Genomic DNA, 10,749 nt, shown 5'->3' with positions numbered 1-10,749 from the left:
GAAACGGAAGAAGAAATGTAAAAGAAAAGAACAAAACACAATACAACGATAAAGCAATAGATGACGATGATGGCAAAAATGCAAAACCATGATTACGAAGAAAAAAGAAAAACAAAAAGAAAATGCAAAAGCAAAAACCCCAAACCTTACCTAAACGGTAGCCTACAAGCGATAACAAAAAACAGCTGTGTTTCCTGGCACCGTGCATGGTGCCCTTGTTATATGGAAAGTGTTTAGTTAACAAACTGACGTTTTGTGGTGTTGTATACATTTATATGCGTTCGCTCTATTGGTCCTTTGCTCACAAAATTGTTTACTATTCCTTGGTGTTTTTAGTCAAATTGAGCTTTAGCACTAATTTTAAATGAGTTTCCCAAAACTCCTGTCTACAGTCGCAATATCATCTTCATATCTTCAAGCAATCGAAAGTGTTATGAGAAATTCCACGAGCGGCGCTTTTCCTTATGGCGGCTTACTGGTTAGTTTGCACGAAGAATTGATTGAATTTTAATATAAAAATGGCAGATTAACGAAAGCAACTTCCCGATACCTCCCATACCTGAAGCCGCCTATTTTTTCCTCCATTACGTGGTTGTAGTGCCTAAGAAGTAGCAGAGAAAAAAAAAGCAAAGAAACACAAAACATTAACAAAACAAAATAAGAACTGCAACGCACATTATGGCACCATCATGGCGGATATGATAGGACAGAAGGAGCTTCCGAGAAAAAATGGCAAAAATTTGCTTAGGAATAGAAATCCTCATCTCAAAACCAATCACATAGAAAAGCAATATTATCAACATTTTCGGGTACATACAATCGTACAGAGGTACATTCAAAACAAAGCCTACACCTTTTGTCCACCATTTTGATCAATAACATTCTCAAGACAACCCAATAAGCTATAGAATACATCAAGCGAATGTGGACCATTCCACTACCAAGTGGAATAGGCTTCCAGGGTCTCTACATTTTGAGGACATACGCCCAAATTGAATAATCTTACTAGTTTGGGTCCGGCAGTCTAGCTCCAGGAGATCATAAATGTTTGGCTCATTGTTGGGTCCGATATGACGTGTGACATGGAGTTCCATCTTGTTTGCTGGGGAAAGTTTTGACCTGAGTAGCTGTTCAAAGGAGGTACTTGGTCCTTAAAAATCCTGATTATTTCTTCGAAGACAGTTTCGGACGCCATTAAGCTCACAATTATGGCCCCAGCTGGATACACTTGGTTTGAAACGTTGACTTATCTCAATATAAACGTTTCATAATTTTTTAACTTTGTTCCTGTCATGATAAACCTCACCTTCATCTCATCACCGCAATAAACGCAAACGCATGAACTGTTCTGGCGTAGCTAAGTAGAAGAATTTCACTGCACCATTCTCACTTTTTCTCTCCCTTTGCTTTCACTTTTAACATTTCTATCGAAAACATCGGAATAGTAATAATAATTCACGAAAGTAAGAAGCAACCAGTGAAGCATGAAGCGTAAACAGTGGGATAATAAACGGTATTAGTGTTTAAATATGTGCAACAACAAACACTTATATGAAAAAGAAGGGAGGGTAATATTGAAGAAGAAGGCAGTCGTTTTGTACGAATAGTCAAATCAAATTAGCAGCGAAGAAGGAGACACTGAAACTGAAGAGCAATGCGAAGAAATCAACGCACCCGGGGGAGAGAAACAATTCCACGGAAACGAAGGATCTATAGTTTTTAGTATACAATATACCAATCATGAAGCAATGCCCTCGTAATCTGATGACTGGATAGAAAAATATATTATTATACATAAGAGAAATACTACTCGGTGACATTCATCATCATCATCGGCATCATCATCACACAAAAACACGCAGATGCGGTATACATCTGCCCGTAGTAAACTGCCCACGAATGCGGTCAGTTACAATGTCATTTAAAAATAACTCACACACACACACACACATAACATTAGTGTACACCGGAGACGAACACATTCATACAGCGAAAAGAGAAAGCAACCAAGAAAGAAGAAGACAGCTAGAGGAAGGAAAGGCGCAAGATGTCGACCAAAGGCAATTCCCATTCGCAAGAGAAAAAAAATAAAATAAAAACCAAAAACTAAACACATACACACACAAAGACACTGAAGAGAGTGGGAGAGTCGTACAAGACGAAGAAGACTGTAATGCACTACTCCTAAAAATGTTGTATGGGAAGTATTTAGAACAAGTGAACGCGTGAAACAGAATATCTAATAAAAATCTTATAAATTAGATCCAACGTAATCGTTGTGGATTTGTTACTGTTTCCTGTTGAGAAAAGATAAAGTATCAAAAGATGTTTGGTGATCAGGCTTCGAAACTGGGACTGTATAGAACATTGATTGTTCCAGTATTCACATACGCCTCTGAGTCATGGACTCTGTCCAAAACTTCCGAAACCCTCTTAGCCGCGTTCGAGAGGAAAATGCTCAGAAGGACATCTATAGTTAAACAATACGAGCTGTACGGTAATCTCACCATCACGCTGCGAATTAGACTCACCAAACTTCGGTGGGCTGGTCAGGCCATGAGACTGGTGCCGGACGACTTCGGACCGTAAAGTCTTTTGAGGCCGTCTAGTTGGAAAGAGGAGGTGTACTAGTCTCAAATTAAGATGGAGTGATGGCCTCGGAAGTCACAGTCTACATGAGCACAGTAACGACAATGGTAGCAGATTGGTCCAGTTTGCAGCTGCAAACAATCTGGTTGTGGGAAGTACCAAGTTTGTGCGCCGAGACATTCACAAAGCTACGTGGGTGTCTCCGGATGGAGCCACTTTCAATCAGATAGACGACGTGTTGATTAGCCGCCGAAGCCGAGTTGGGGACTATCTTCTATAAGTCAATCCAGATCCTGGCATACGCTGATGACATAGACATCATTGGTTTGAGGCTCTCCTATGTAGCAGAAGCTTATCAAAGCATCGAGCGTGCGGCACAGAACCTCGGGTTGGAGATTAACGAGGCAAAACCCAAATTGATGGTGGCACCACCAGCGGCCCTGCTAACAAACACTGATTTACGCAGGGGTGATGTACAGATAGGTGACCGCACCTTCGAAGCCGTCCAAAACTTCACCTATCTGATTAAAAGTCAGTCATTGATGTTGAGTTACGCGCAAGGGTGCTCGCTGCTAGCCAGCCAACAGCCTGAGGAAACTACTCCACTCTTAATACCTGTCGCGACGGACGAAGCTGAGACTGTACGAAACATTCATAGTCCACAGTACTCACATACCCCTCTGAGAAATGGACTTTGTCCAAAACTGACGAAACCCTCTCAGGCATCCTCGATGTGTGGAAGGACAATGGAGGAGCCGCTACAATGACGAGCACTACGAGTTGTAAGATAAGTAATATAAGTAAGTAAGTATATCAAGGGTAAAAGACTCGAGAAGTCCCCCCCCCCCCCCCCCTGACAAAATTTGTTAGGCACTATAGGATATACGCCTAAAAGTATGCAATCCGCAGTACACGTTGCGAAAGCTTCACAGTGTGCTTTCTGTGTGCTTTCAGTGTGGTCAAAATTGGTTGTGGAAAGTCGAATAAAATATTGTTATTATTTGATTAAAACCTCCTCTCCGCTAACCCTACCATTCATTTTGGCTTACTGGGGCTTCGTACTAGTTTTCGGTCGCACTAGGGGTGAACAATCGGGCCTAAAACATGCACGGCGTTCTCGGACGGTAACGGAACAGTAATTCGATGAATACTTGTTACCTTGCATTGATATTCAGCAAAGGAGGAAACATAAGAATATCATAATCTCAAACCACTTGTTACAATGCATTTTATCAAGTTCTACTCGCTGTCTATTAACAGTATTAAGGAACAATGCACAAAGTTTATATCAAATGGGGTTTGACCATACAAAAATCCAAAAATGACATAAACAAAAATGACAGGCCACAGTGCTGCACACAAAAGATTCTAGGGGGGGCCTTCTCGAGTCTTTTACCATATCAAGCTTCGTAAACAAATATACGCAGGGGTCATGTATGGATAAATGCATCTTTGACGGCATCCAAAATATCACCTATCAGAGGCCAGCACCGACGACAACATGTTGAGATGTTGTCTCAAGCTCAAACCTATAAATTACCACGGACAGAACTGGGACTACATAGAAAATTTAGAGTATCAATACTAAAATCTCTATATACTAAAAATACAATATTAAAAAATAAAACGAGGTAGAGGCCTCCGAGGGCTCCACAGGTTCTCCTACACTGGATATTATCAATCCCTTGGGCGAATGGCTGAATGGGAGGGGGTTGGGCTACATTGCGGAAATAGTTTTGGGAGGTTAACCTGACGTTAAATTAAACTATCACGAAGCCCTCTATAGGTACATGTAGGCTTGGGCGCCAGACATCTTATCTAAAGTAAATAAAGGACTACAGGAAGTTCGAATAGTTCTGCGATACTTGGATTTCATAACAATATGCTTCCACACCGCCTCAGGATTACGAATAAATCCCAGAATTACAATAAAATCCACCCCAAGATCATGAGCCATGAGGGCCCTACCCTAGGATGATGCCCTAGTCACACTGAACATGGATTTCGTAGCATTAGAAGAGATTCGATAGGTGGGAGAGGCGCGGTAGTAACCGCTAAGAAATTTGCTACAGTTGCCAAGATCGCCACCATATGCTCTAGTAAGTCACCGGCTGAAATCCGAGAGTCTTTCAATGATAGTCTTTGCTCCCTACGCATGCAACAACATTCTTCAACATCAACCTCATCAAAGTCCACGACCCTACCAAAGCACAAGTATCGCCGACGGCACCAAAACAATGGCTTTCTAAAGAAACATTTTTTTCCAAAAGAATAAAAAGGTTACAAGAAGCTAAAATTTAAATACATTATAATTAAGGAGGTAGGTTTAGAAATGACGACTAGTTAAGAATAGAAAATAGGAATAGGAACAAGAATAAGTGTGAAAAAATATCATTTAAAGCGTTAATTATGCATTATGCATCGCTACCGTAGCACGTAGCTAAAAAGGAGCGACGGAATGTTAACGGCTGCCTCTCCAAACCATTGATCCCCCACCCCAGGCATGACGGAAAAATTAGCCTGGTGGAGGACTTCAAGGTAAAAGACACTAGTTGGGAGCTATCATCACCAACACGTTGGAAGACATTAGGGTGTTCCGAGTTGACCCTGAAAATTGTTTATCATAAGGAGCAATCCGAACTCTTCTTCTTATCAGGCGCTACAACCGCTTTGCGGTCTTGGCCTGCTGCAACGTTCAGCGCCGTCGTCTGCCAATCCGTTATCCCGACCGTTCTGGCGGACGAATCAACGCCATCACTCCATCTCAATTTGGGCCTACCACGCCTCCTCTGTCCGTGTGGACGGCCTAAAAGGACTTTACGGGCTGGGTCGTCCGGTGTCATTCTCATGACGTGGCCAGCCCACCGGAGCCTGGCGAGTCTAATGCGCTGCACGATAGTGAGATCATCGTACAGCTCGTAGAGCTCGTCATTGTAGCGGCTCCTCCATTGTCCTTCCACACATACGGGGCCAAAAATCCTTCTGAGCATCTTCCTCTCGAACGCGGCTAAGAGGGCTTCGTCAGTTTTGGACAGAGTCCATGTCTCGGAGGCGTATGTGAGTACTGGAACTATGAATGTTCTGTACAGTCCCAGCTTCGTCCGTCGCGACAGGTATTTAGAGTGAAGATTTTTCCTCAGGCTGTAGTATGACCGGTTGGCAGCCAGCACCCGTGCGCGTAACTCAACATCAATGTTGTTGTCGGTGCTGACTTTTGACCCCAGATAGGTGAAGTTTTGGACGACTTCGAAGGTGCGGTCACCTATCTGTACATCACCCCTGCGTAAATCAGTGTTTGTTAGCAGGGCCGCTGGTGGTGCCACCATCATTTTGGGTTTTGCCTCGTTAATCTCCAACCCGAGGTTCTGTGCCGCACGCTCGATCCTTTGATAAGCTTCTGCTACATAGGAGAGCCTCAAACCAATGATGTCTATGTCATCAGCGTATGCCAGGATCTGGATTGACTTATAGAAGATGGTCCCCGAAGTTTCCACCTCTGAGTCACGGATGGCTCTCTCTAGCGCCAGGTTGAAGAGGAGACAGGCGAGCCCATCTCCCTGGCGCGGGCCCTTGGTGGTAACAAAGGGCCCTGAGAGTTTTCCATCCACCTTCACCTGGCATGAGATGTTGGCCATTGTCATTCGTACAAGCCTGGTAAGCTTGGCCGCGATTCCAAAAGAGCTCATTGCGTCGTATAGTTTTACCCTGGCTATGCTGTCATAGGCGGCTTTAAAATCAATTAAGAGATGGTAGGAGTGGAGCTGTTGCTCCGCCATCTTCTCCAAGATTCACCGCATCGTGAAGATCTAGTCAGTGGTTGATTTTCCGTTTCGGAATCCTCTCTGATAGTTTCCGACTATCTCTTCAACGAATGGGATCTCGATAATGGGAAGTCGATCTTGTAAGATTAGGGAGAAGATCTTGTAGGCGGTATTCAACACCGTAATACCCCTGTAAATGCTGCACTCTAGCCTATCTCCCTTCTTGTATATGGGATAGATGATACCAAGATTCCAATCACAAGGTATCGATTCGCTATCCTATACCTCAGTAATAATTTGATGAATTTCCTGTTCGAGTGCTACACCACCGTTTTTGATCAGTTCGGCTACTATTCCGTCGGTGCCTGGTGCTTTGTTGTTCTTGAGCCGACGGATGGCCATTCCTCTCTCCTCTCCTTCTCCTTGACTGCCTGTTGGACGTGACTGTCCTTTAGGGAGCCGTGACTGTCCGTGTTGAGCCGAGCCTGCGTGTTAACTTCGCCCCCATTGGCGCGGGGACGGGCGATTCTGCAACGAATCACTAAGCCAACCAAATAGTGATCGGAATCGATGTTGGCCCCGTTCAACAAGCTCGACTGTCTTCGGCGGCTAATCAACACGTCGTCTATCTGATTGAAAGTGGCTCCATCCGGAGACACCCACGTAGCTTTGTGAATGTCTCGGCGCACAAACTTGGTACTTCCCACAACCAGATTGTTTGCAGCTGCAAACTGGACCAATCTACTACCATTGTCGTTACTGTGCTCATGTAGACTGTGACTTCCAATGTATTGGCGGTACATTCGCTCCCTACCGACTTTTGCATTGAAGTGCCCCAGGATGATTTTAACATCATGCCTGGGAGACTGGTCAATGATTTTTGTGAGGCGGCCGTAGAACAGGTCCTTCTCCTCTTCATCCTTGTCTTCGGTAGGGCGTGAACGTTGATGAGGCTGATGTTGAAGAATCTGCCCCGCATGCGCAGAGTGCATAGCCTATCATTGATAGCCTTGAAGCCGATGATTTCGGATTTCAGCCGCGTACCGACGGTGAAACTCGTTCCGAGCATATGGTGGCGGTCGTGGCAGCTGAAGTAAATGTCGTAGCGGTTACTACCACGCCTGTTATGCACACCATTCCCTAACCAACAGATCTCTTGTAGAGCTACGAGGTCCATGTTCAGTATGGCTAGGGCGTCATCAAATTGCTTCAAGGCTCCGACTCTGTCGAGAGTGCGTACGTTCCATGAGCCCATAAGAATGTTATTTTTTGAACGGTGCGGGGGTCTGTTATCGTGCAATCCGGGTATCGCATAATTATTTAAGCTTTTTGTAGTCGATACGTTACTTGAGGCAGGGTGACTGGCCCTGTGCTTAAGCCCCCTGGTACCTCTGGAGAGCTTCGTGGCAGTTCGGTTTAACGTCTGGTTACCCCCCCCCCCCCCCCCCGACGTACAGGCAGCCTGGTCTGCCCACCCCCCTACTGTTTAGCCTTTCTCCATCATCCGCCCAAGGGGTTGGAACAGGCCCGGGTACCCAAGCTTGGATATGTGGTGGGGAAAGTTACCACTCTGTACGACGAGGACGTGTCGGAATAGGAGTTGGGTAGGAGAGTCTGTGTAACCCCGAAAGGAGCCTCGGTTCCTACCCGATTAACAGAGCAATCCGAACTAGGTCAGGTAAAATGTTGAACCTGGTATGTTCAAACAAAACCTGGTGAAAGGAACGAACGTGGCAAAATGAAAGATCCTGGCGGAAGAAATGAACCCGACAAGAAGACCCTTCTCCCTCCTGCGTTCGACAATTTTATTCCAGTTAACCTCATTATCCAGGGCAATCTGGTGGCCGAGTTGGTAGTTCATATCCCATCCGGACAACCTCCTTGTACGACTATTCTGCTATGGGTAAAACTTAAGTCAAGACAAACCAGAAATGTCAGGCCAGGACCTTTCAAGGTTGTAGTACCAAAGAAGAGAGCGAACCTTACTATCGGTCCAAGACTATTTCCTTTTTCTTTAGTGTTTCTCATGCCATGAGATAAGCAAGGGAATATATGAAGGTTGTTGTTTCATATTAAAAAACCTCCGATAAGTTCAATGATGTCAGACTCATTCTAACTCACGGGCTGAAATGCACTCAAATAACTTTTTCATGTACCGCGTTCAAAAATATTACATTTTTTATCTAGTGTCACATCAGAAAGTTTTCCAGGCCGCATCCAGCCCGCGGGCGATATGTTTAACATGGCTGGGATGTATCGCCTACACAACATTTTCCTGATATTACAGGGACCGACTTACAGGGACCGATATTACAGGGACCGTACCAATCGCCTCAAAAGGTAGTTGGAAACAATCAGAGAAAATACCGGAAAGGAAGACAACCTGCTGGCCTGATGACCAAATGACATGACAAATATTGAATAAAATAACAGAACACTAGCTGTACCCCGATAATGTCTTTATTGAATTTAAAGCTGCATATAACAGCATAACCAGGGTAAAACAATACGACGCTATGAACTTTTTTGGAGTGTCGACCAAGCTTATTAGGCTTATAAGAATAACACTGACAAACATTTTGGTATTTGGTATTTGGAGATGAACGAGTTAAACACCATAGCACCGGATGACTCAACCTTGAAGCTCTTTTAGGTCGTCCACATGTGCAGAGGAGGCATGGTAGAACCATGGAGCATGTAGAATGGCCTGGATAAAAAGTGGACACTCGACGGCGCTAGATCGTGAGAGATATCGAGGATTTTTGCAGTAGACCAAAACCACGAAGCGGTTGTAGCACCTGATAAGTAAATAAGTAGTACTAACATACGCATCTGAAACATAAACTATGTCTGAAGCGGACGAATTTCCTTTGTGACGTGTTCAAGAGGAAAACGATGTCAACAATTATCGGCTTCGTATGTGTGAAAGGACAATGGAGCTCTATAGAGCCTTTACAATCAGCATCTTACTATTGTGCAGCGAGTTAAACTCGCTAGGCTCCGGCCATGTAGGTCGTTCACAACGGCTCGAACGGCTCACGGCATTCTTTTTTCGCAACTGAGATCCCTTAAATGTAGGTAAAAGTTAAGCTTAAATGTAAATAACTATTGTAATAGTAATAATTAATAGTAGTATTTTTTGTTCATAAAGGACTATCAGGCCGTATTGTTTAAAACTACAATACAAAACATAATACATTTCACATTGGAGACATTTACTTCTTCAAATAGTGAAAGGGCAGCTTATCCTGGGTGAGCTCGGCTGATCCGTTAATAGTAGTTCTGTCATCCAAATTCCTGGTAGTGTTGGTTGCGATGCTTGGTATCAATGTGCATGTATTTAGAAGGTGAATTTTTATCGATTTGACAGGGCGCCATTTAAGTCGAGTTATGTCAGAGTTTGTTTACAAAATCATATGATATGGGGCTACAAACATGAACAAACAGCCTCGATTCTCAGTCCCTTGAGCAATTTCGCTAGTTTATGGGTCATCTTCGCATATCCAATGTTGTCTCACAGAGGATTGAAGACATTTGGAAGCATTTTTCATCAAAAAATCGCAAGCGATACCACCACCGGCGCCTCCTCCGATGCTTCTATCACTTTTCTCAATACCCTTCCCCTCGATGACCAAAGAACTGTTATGTCAGGTCGAGAAATGTCAATTTGCTCTAAACAACTCTACCTCCTATATCCATATACCTTGCTTGGTATCGTGTAAAATCATCTCTTCCCGTAAGCCTTCGTAGGTATTTCGATGGGGTTCGAGAGCCAGCGTTCTCCCATCACTCTGCCTTGTCTGCAATCTTTGACCTTTGCAACACGTCATTGCAACGACGTAGTTTGAGGTCCTGGATTATCCAGGATATTCCGTCTATGCCATACCAAGCCCCTCTATCATCGCACTCATTCGTACATTCATTCATAAGTCCAGTCATTCATCATCACACATACCAGCGATATACGACACATATAACAGACAAACAGAAGCAGTGGTGGAAGGAAGGAAGAAAAGGTATTAATCTACTGTATCATTCGCTCGACAGAACTCAAAAATAGACCTTAGATAGGTATCATCCCCGTTCCCTAGCAGATCTCCCGCACTACGTTCAATAAGGAGGGTCGAATGGGCTTTAATTCAGACCAGACCATAGAAGATTATCTATATCGTGGTGTATGGGTAATAAATATTAAATCAAAAATAAAAAATAACAGAAAAGGGGGGAAAAGATGCCTATTCGGGGTGGCTCAGTCGCGAAAAATGAGTGCCCGTGTGTGGGGGAGAGGCTTGTTAGTCAGACTTTAACCGAAAATTATTTAAATGTTATTTTGTTTTGAAATTCAAACCGCCAATTCAAATGGCAACCTTGCGAGACCACCGCCTCTCTAGTGTGTCTG

Source organism: Anopheles stephensi, chromosome X, assembly GCF_013141755.1.
Source record: "Anopheles stephensi strain Indian chromosome X, UCI_ANSTEP_V1.0, whole genome shotgun sequence".
NCBI classification, from domain to species: Eukaryota; Metazoa; Arthropoda; class Insecta; order Diptera; family Culicidae; genus Anopheles; species Anopheles stephensi.
This window is presented reverse-complemented; position numbering follows the sequence as displayed.